This window comes from Octopus bimaculoides, chromosome 18, assembly GCF_001194135.2.
Source record: "Octopus bimaculoides isolate UCB-OBI-ISO-001 chromosome 18, ASM119413v2, whole genome shotgun sequence".
Taxonomy (NCBI): domain Eukaryota; kingdom Metazoa; phylum Mollusca; class Cephalopoda; order Octopoda; family Octopodidae; genus Octopus; species Octopus bimaculoides.
In genome coordinates, this window is record NC_068998.1 from 50,282,037 (window position 1) to 50,290,688 (window position 8,652).

The 8,652-nt window shown below is 33.2% G+C and overlaps 1 long non-coding RNA gene across 4 annotated transcripts in view; it reads left to right on the forward strand.

The window, feature by feature from the left end:
* The window catches only part of LOC128249861 (uncharacterized), a 24,664-nt gene that overhangs the window by 5,302 nt on the left and 10,710 nt on the right, over positions 1 to 8,652 (forward strand). For 2 of the 4 annotated variants that reach the window (XR_008265983.1, XR_008265980.1), the window contains exon 2: positions 4,017 to 4,106. This is a non-coding gene — a long non-coding RNA (uncharacterized LOC128249861). Of the gene's footprint in view, positions 1 to 697; positions 985 to 1,605; positions 1,709 to 4,016; positions 4,107 to 8,652 lie in introns of those variants that run through there. The other 2 variants (XR_008265982.1, XR_008265981.1) reach the window with 2 other exon arrangements.

Here is an 8,652-nt window from a genome sequence, read left to right on the forward strand (position 1 = left end):
GAGAGACAGAGAGACAGAGAGACAGAGAGAGACAGAGACAGACAGACAGACAGACAGAGAGAGATAGATGGATGGATTGATGGATAGATACATACATACATACATACATACATCATACATACATACATACATACATATATACATAGATACATACATACAAACATACATACATGCGTAATAGGTGGTATGGTAGAGAAACAGAGAGATTGGTAGCTTGACAGGCAGGCAGAGATACACACAGACATTCAGACAGACGAAGACATAGAAAGATGATAGTATAGAAAATATTTCTCATTCAAACACGGGTATCTTAGAACAGGCAAGTGCATAAAAGCATAATATAACTTACCAAAAACGAGAAAAGATATAAATAAGGAACAACTTTTCCTGTGCATTTTTCTTGAACTAAATGTTTAGTGTTGTAGTTATTAAATTATTATCTGAAATTGTATAATGGACTCTGGTGTAACAGATGTTCTTAAACAGCAAAGATGAATTACATTTGTAGTTTGTGACGTTGTATATTACAATCTGAAGACATATATAATAATTTACATGGCATGCATAATTAATTTGATATGGAACATTTGACAAATTGATTTGTTTTAGAATTTCTAATGTCTGTTTGTATGGGAACTAATTCAAATACCGAACACATAGTTAAATAAATAACTGTCAATATTTCTAAACGGGCGAAGACGGCGAGCTGGTTGAATACGACAAAGACTTGTAAATTTAAAGAACGCTTTATTTCTAACATATCTAGAGGACTAAATGGCTATAAGCTCATAGACGATGGAAAATATTTCAGTCTTATAAGTTGTTACGTTACAAGTAGTAAAAATATTTTAACCATGTTGTGTAAGAAGATTCCAAGCTCATGAGTGCCGTTCAAAGCACTTTGAACACCGTAAAGACCCTAAGATATGACATGGAGCAGTGACTACGTACCATGACAGGCTGATCAGTGCTGCTAGCAGAGAGGTAACAAGATTCAGCGCTTTGCCTTTTTTCCGGAAACAGGTCTTATAGGAGAATTTCTACGGCTTAACCAACCCGAATTTCTGGCCTCGTAATTCCATGATTACTTTGTAAAGGTTTCGGTTCCCTACACAAATCCTGGAACTCCATGTCCGAGCTGGTGGCCAAGAACAGGGAGATTCAGGAACGTATTCACCAGCTTGCAGCACCTTCTTAAGGCCGGCGAGCAAGAGAAAACAAGTATTTCCCAGATATAATCTGGATAATATCTCTTTTCTTTGTTCGTTTTTAAATATTCCTAACTTTAGTTGGGATATTGCGTTTCTCATTCCATTGCAAACTATGAAATTTAGCAAGAAAACACACACACATACATACACACACATATTGTCAGTGTATCATCGAAGAAGATGCACGCTGTAAAGTGTAAAGCAGTAATGTGTTTATGTGCAGTTAATTAAATATCCGATCATAGAACGACCAATTGCCTCGCATCCATGAAGCGTTTATCTTATATGGACGACTCGTCATATTCTAATAACGAAGGGCATAAACATCTTCAAATTATAGACATAGAAATCCGTTACAGTCAGTTATTAAACAGAGAATAAACCAAATATGAAACCTTACGTGAGGAGGAGTTATCTCCCTTAGACCAGTTCAGTTGACGGTTCACATTGGCTAAAACAGTGAACAAGGAAATCCGCATTGAGGTTGCTTCTAGCACGTAAGGACTATTTCAGATATAATCAATGAATGGGTAATCGCATACTTGAAGCAGGTAGCCTTGATATAGGGGCAGGGATTATAAATATCATGCCGGAAATTTAATAATACTGGTTCTGCGGGGTCTTTGATGATCCTTGATTGCTCAGCCATGTAAGGATTGCAGCGTCCAACCTCGTTGACATAGCATTCCGACCGCTTTATAATCTTTGAATTAATATCGTATAGGGTCACTTCATCTTTAAGGTGCTACATGTGGCTTGCCAGAGAAATAAGGAATCATCTTTCTGGAATCCTGAAAGATGGCCTGTGGTCGTACATATGCTACTTGCAGATGAGTTAAAGAGAATTCACAAGAACAGAATTCATGTGTTAGCAATAAAATATAGTAATAAGATGTTCAACATTCGATCTCGCTCATATAACACTTACCGTGTAAAAAATAATATTTGCTGATATTGATATACTACAGGTGTACGTGATCTTTGATATTTTTAAACTATTATTCGAAAATTCATTTTACTCCAATAAATTTTCGCGTTAATAGCTCTTAAAACTGTTTCAAATGCTATTGAATAAATGTGTATCTACAATTAAACATTTCAAATATGTTAATATAAGAATAATGTAATGGAAAGAGAAAGAGGCCTAAAATCGTGTGAGCATCTGACGAAATTCTTTCAAAACGATCTCAAGCTGCGTTTAGATTCATTAAAAAACTACTTTTAAATTTACCACTGACTTGCATAGTTGTCGAGCTGATTTTTGTTTTAATTTTTATTATGATAATGTCTATTCTGAATAATTTAAAGGCAATAATTAAAAGTGATGTATTTTTAAGTTCGGAAGGAATAATATACATGAACTTCCATATACTTAACTGTATTCGTAGGCAACATTATACGTTCACAAATATCACGGATAATTAAAACTCCATACTCACATAAAAATATTACCTGTCATTCAGTGGAAAAGATTGAATAACTGATGAATTATATTTGAATCCAATTCACTTATCTTTTATAAGGTAGTATTGCAATTAGCATTTATCATTTGTATTTTATTTCTTTTTGCCATTAGACTGCCGCCCAGGTACTTATTCTATCGGTTTGCTTGATCGAACCGCTAAAGTACAGGGACGAAAACACGTCAGCACCGGTCGTCTAGTTGTGGGAGTGGAGACATAATCATACGTGCACACATATAAATAAACAAATCATAATATCCATTTACTGCAGCATCATAGAACTTTAGCTGTTATTTCTAGCCTTGTAGGAGTTGTAACACCCTCTGTTATATTTAATGACAATTATAGTCCCCATCTTTGGTGATACGTTGCTAAATATGTTATACACATTAGCGATTCTCTAAATCATTCATAGATATCTATGGAGTAGACATATATATTGCTGCTGATATTGTCCGGAAACTGGCGAGGTGTGCTGACATAGCTGATGAAGATTCGGCTTTTAAGCTGAAACTGTCAACGGTACAGGGATATGAAGACTGTCACTTTCAACCGTTAACGGTCGCTGCTTATATGCAATAACTTGCGTTGACTGCAGCACGAGAGCACGTCAGCTCTTCCTTCTCGCACTGTACGTGTTTAACACCCTCTGCCATTTTTAATAGCAATTATAGTGTTCCATTTTGATGACACGTTGCTAAACAGATAGATAGATAGATAGATAGATAGATAGATAGATAGATAGATAGATAGATAGATAAAATCCACATAACGGGAAGAAGCCTAATGTTATTTAATAATATCTTATATAAGTTTCATACAACCAACGTACATAGACATAAACTTTTAACACAATATATATCAGCGTGGGAAAATTTATTGCAATTTATTTTTGAACAAATCACAAATCAAAAGAATATCAAAACATATTTTATTATGATATTTCGTTTAATTACTGTCTGAGTTGACAAAATAACTTTTATTTCTGTGATAAATGTAATAAGCGTTTTGGTTGCTACGTATATGGGCATTTAAAATGAATTTATTTTCATCAAATGTGATAGCGAAAATACAAACATGAAATGCCATTTTCCACATCCTGCTTCCCACTCCTACTCTCGTATTTAGTCTTTGTCAACAACTAATGGAAGCAGAATGATTTATTTGACTGATTTCTTTCCTAAAGTGTTGATTTTTAAGCATTGTTAAAATACTTGCTTCAACCTGACGAGTGTGTCTATCAAATTGCTATACATGTGCCTAATATAGAATTGTTAACTTTTCCTTAACTGTAGGAACGTCTTGCAAAACAAATAATTTTTTTTTTTTTTTTTTTTTTTAGAAAACTACGTGTAATTCACATGGGTTTCGTGGATTTTAATTCGAATTCCACAGAAACATAATCGGCGAAATCGTATTTGATACAGTACAGGTTTTATGCTATTTTTCACAATAATAATTACTATATTATATCAAATATATTAATTGAATATTATACCTCATGATATTGTATATCCCTCTTTACATTTAACTGTGTCATTTATTTATTGATTCTTTTTTACCTTTTTATCCTTCCTTTTGAGCATATTATCTAGGCGCTGTATGCGCATTTTAACAAGGTCATGTATTTGTGTGTGAGTGTGTCTGTGCTTGTATGTGTGTGTGAATTTGAAGTTATGTGTGTGTATGCTTATACAAATACACACACATTCACTGTCAGTAATATGGCCAAATTGAAACTAAACTTAACAAAGATTTCTGAGTTTTCTTCAGTATCTTAAGACCAGGAGATAGTTATATTCTGCTCATAGCATTTATAAACTTGTATTGTTTCATATGTTAGATGAGGTAATATCAATATATCATTACAATCGATGTTATACACGAAACCAAAAATACATCCCGAAAGTTTTCCTTTGTCATACAAATAAGTCCATTTCTAATCATATTCCCATATGATTGTAACGATGTGATGGACTTCTATTTTGATGTGGCAGCATGCTGTAGCACTAAACGTGGTGCTCTATTTATACCGATTGATTTCCAATAGTGATATATATATCACAATTTTTTTGCAATGTAAAGACTAAAACATACATCTACCCCTTTAGTAGTCATAGGTTCGTTTGTTCTTAATTGAACAATATTTCTATTCAATATAGGGCAATTTCACTCAGTACGAAAACACAAAATTCCAATGTTCAGTATGTTCTTCAAACATTTATATTTAGTGATATATATATATATATATATATATATATATATATATATATATATATATATGTATATATTGGCAAATTCCCAGGGCATAAACTATTAAGGAATTGTTACAGTTTTCAGTTTGAGAGCCGGGGTTACATTTCTATTTCAAAGATCGATAAAAGGATAAATTCTCTTTTTTAAAAATAATATTCATTGATGGTTCCATTACTATGAATTCCCTATCCATCGGGTCTTTGATCTGTTCGTTTGGAAGTGTGTATTTACAGTTGATCCTTTCGCCTTTCTCTCAGGCATTCATGGTGTGTATTATCCGTAATTATTTAATAATATTGACATAATTCCCAGTGCACGAATATTTCAATTACATTATATCTATGTATATATATTATCGCATGAATCAGAGCAACAGAACAACCAGGCAGTATATATAACTGATTATTTATGCTCTAACTTCAAATAACCTGAATTTAATTATATACTTTTTCATTTTATCTATTTACAGCGATTTATTGATTTGAAATTATGTGTTGCACTCACGATCGTGAGATCTTGGTTTCAATTCCTAGACCGTGTGATATATTATGTTCTTGAAGAAAACGCTTCATCTCACGTTTCTCTGTGTTCACTTCGACAACTGGCGTGTGGTGCACATCTTCAGACAACGTCGCTTTGATGGGGGAATGCGCTCCTTTATTTTGTCCAACCCCTGTATATTGGGGTGGGGTAATTTTGTAGCAATCTACATCTGTGTTTTCCGTAATTACTTATTATATACCTTCTCGTTCTACTCTATAACCGTTTTCCTCATTGCTCAATGAGCCACACAACGATGTGTCGGCATACAGTTACGTGAACTCATGTACTGATGCATTCACGTCTATGAATTTAACCAGACTTGGCAAGGACTGAACAGTTCGAAACGATAAAGACATTCATCTTATTATTAGTGATTTCAATGTGTGTACTTGTTGTAAGTACATTTTCAAATATATTTTCTTTCTTTTGTGCTTAAGGGCTAATATAGCTGGGTTACTTTCTTCTGCTACCAAAATGAGAGATTAGGATCCTTTTTTAGGCCAAAGATTTTGAGCGTCCCTCTTTCTAAGCCTTCATTACTGATTCGTATTCCTTTAGCTTTTGCCTTTACTATATTTTAGAAATCATTTTTTAACTATTATCTTTTGTTTGTTTCTATCTATCTAAATTGCTTTCTATGGTATGCTTTATTTTTAGAATATATTTGTTTCTTTCTAAGTAAATATTTTACTTTCTGTTTCCTCACAACGCAAATCAGTTTGTCTCTACCATGTGAAAAGCAATGCAGTTATTTGGCGCCTGGTTACCATCTCCTCTCTGTATATAAGCTTATATCAGCTTTGCTTTTATTCCCACAACTTATTCCTGCTTGAAACTCTATAAGGTGCATTGCACGGTTGGTGTATTTAAATCAATTACCCGAATAAAAATACATCACCATCTTTACAGAAAATAAGAAAATAACACAGTGTAGGCAGTAACTCATTTTATTTGTTTATAAACTGTTAACATTTTCCAGTTTCCGAAATGTTGGACTAATTGAATCCAAATCTGTTAATAAAAGAATACAATATTTATTGAAGAAATATGCATAATTTATTTCCAATATTGTGAAACGAAAATATGTATTCAGTTATGAATAATTCAACTGTAATGAGAATTTTGTGGAATTATTACTTATAAACAATAGAACAATAAAGAAAAGTTGACCACAATAATTTACAATGTAACATTTCATATCTCTTGATTGTTATCAATGCTTGGAAAAGTATTAGTCCATTTCTAGTACTTACGTTTATCGACCAAATACATTAGGTTGCAGCGTAGGGTTCGACTGAAATGAGAAAAGAAACACATTGAAAAGTTGTGAGTTGAATTATACATAATAAGTTTTGTTTTAGATATCTAATGACAAATCTAAATTGTGGTACTAGAAATAATCTGTTCTACTATAGGCACAGGGCCCGAAACCTTTTTTTTAGGTGAAGGGGCAAGTCGATTAGTTTGACCCCAATACGCAACTAGTACTTAATTTATCGACCCGGAAATGATGAAAGCAATGTCGACCTCAGCGGAATTTCAAATCGGATAGTAAAGACAGACGAAATACCGCTAAGCATTTCGCCCGGCGTGCTAAAATTTCTGCCGGCTCCCCGCCATTCTCTACTAGAAATAATGCCTTAGTAATGATAATGAAAATGCTATCGTTTCGTTCCCGTTTCTTAAACAGCCTAAGAGATAAGGAATTACATACGTTATTTACATTATTAACATTTGACGGATATTTTTTCTCTTCTTGTTTGTTGTTAACACAAAGTTTCGTCGGATATACCATCCTGATGATGGCTGGAGAGTATATCAGCCGAAACGTTGTGTTAAAAACAAACAAGATGAGGACGAATATCCGTCAAATGTAAATAATATAAAGTTATTATCGGTTCCCATTACTTCTTTTGCACGAGAAAATATAATTGAGTGACGATGCAAATGTCATTCATATATTTTTAATTTCCATAATACGCCAGGTGTATATTCTTCAGAATATTATCAATACACTGGTCCTACTATTGATTTGTTTTCATTGAGAATATAAATAAGAATTATTCAGTATGCATTAAATGGCATATAACTGGGTATCGTCAGATCGTAATTTTTAAAAACATTTTATATTCTGTATTTACACATTCAAACTTCTCTCGGCAAAGTTTATGGTTGGTATAGATTTCGGTATATGAAAGGTAGAATATGGCATACAATAAGTGGCATCTTGTTAGAATATTTAGTGATATACTTGGAAAAATTCAGACAAGATCTGAGCAAAAGTCAATAAATTACCATCTAACATTCATGGAATTTGTACGGAAGCGGATACACGAAACCCAAGCAAGTTTGCTAATATTCAGAGAAGATTGAGTTTGGAAAGATATTTGTTCTTGTTTTTCGCTAATTCTTAACAATACTTAGCACAACTTAAGAATATCAATGATATGAAAAATATTCTCACCAGCGCAGAGGGTGTCAATCGCATAGTCAAAGTATTTATGGCACTCTTTGTCTTTCGGTTCCATACAGGAACGGAACATATGGAGACGCCTGGAATGAAAAAGTAAATAAATAAGCTGAGTATTTTACTTGACGAAATCGTATTAAAATTTCATTAATTTCAAGAAAAGTTTTTTTACACAATACAAATATTTTGATATGGAAGGTGTAGAGCGGAAAATCACAGCGCATTACATGCAATTTACTATAAGTATTTTTGACATTTCTTTTTGCGCAGCTGATAATATCAACCTTTGTGATTCACAAGAATAACTGGGGCAATAGCTAATGTGGTGATAACATATGACATACCTGCAAGTTTTCAGCTTTGTGTCGACTTTTGGGTAAGTGCTCATGGCATCCAAGCAGATTTTCTCAGCTTTCTCGATACAGCGCGATGACAGAGCAGCACCTAGAATTTTAAAATGTTCGCGTTACATGTATTGTACAAGAGATGCCAAAATAGTTAACTGAAAAAAAACATATATACTAAAAGATTGTTGCTGGCTGAGCGCCTACGTTAAAGTGTACGTTTGCATAAAAGTTTTGCAAATACATGCCTGGCGATTGGTTTACAGTTGAACACTAGCAGGTAATTTTAGTGTTTCATAGAAACACAAGCGAATAATGACATATACATACATATATATATATATATATATATATATATATATATA